The following is an 861-nucleotide window of genomic DNA, read 5'->3' as shown; positions in this document are numbered from 1 at the left end:
TCTGTTTCCTGATTTTTCTCTGTTCTTTGAAAACCCTAGAGACGTTTAATTACATCTTTATTCATAATGAACTTTTTGGAGTATTTCCAGTGAACCAAAGTATTATACGCGTACATGAGAAGATTAAAGGAGCTTATAGAGTACGAGGAGCTCTCCCACAACCTCCTCCCTTCATTTATTTTCTTGGAAGTATCCCTTTGTCGTCACTTTTTTCTTTATCCTTCTCGTGTTCCTTCGTTCGTTCTCTTCCGACTACTGTGTTGTTGTTTTTCTTATCATTCGCTTCATTTATCTGCAATTTTCATTCTTTTTGTTAATGAAGCAGCTTTTTTTATTATTAACTATGCTCTAGCGTTTTACTCTCTCTACTTATTCGCTTTTTTCACTCCTTCGCATTCCGCTCTTCCGTCATAATCCTCATCACTTTATTTACTTTGTTCACCCTTCGTTTCTTTTCCTTCTTCGCTTCATCAACACTCTCTTCTCTTCATTCGCACATTCGCTTTCCTCACTCCTTGTTTCTTCTCTTTCCTCACGTCCTCTTTTCGCAACCGAGAGGCTGAACACATCGGCTTCCTCGCTCTCACTGCACTAACTGAAAATGTATTAGTGTGTTTTTGTATTTGTTTTCTGACAAATCTCGTTTTAGTATCTTTAGATTTCAGGGGAGAGAAATCTTGGTACAAAACGTCAAGAGCATATTTTCAAAATATTACACAGTTTTGTCTGTATAAAGAGAGATGTCGGTTGCTCGTCTGCCTCGCGGAACTGTAGTGAAAAATGATACCTTTCTTCGAAATCCTCTCGTCAAAATACGCCCTTTTTGCCTTATATTTGACAATTAATAGTTCACATTAGTTC

The sequence above is a fragment of the Penaeus monodon genome, chromosome 20 (genome assembly GCF_015228065.2).
Source record: "Penaeus monodon isolate SGIC_2016 chromosome 20, NSTDA_Pmon_1, whole genome shotgun sequence".
NCBI classification, from domain to species: domain Eukaryota; kingdom Metazoa; phylum Arthropoda; class Malacostraca; order Decapoda; family Penaeidae; genus Penaeus; species Penaeus monodon.
Note: the sequence above shows the minus strand (reverse complement) of the source record.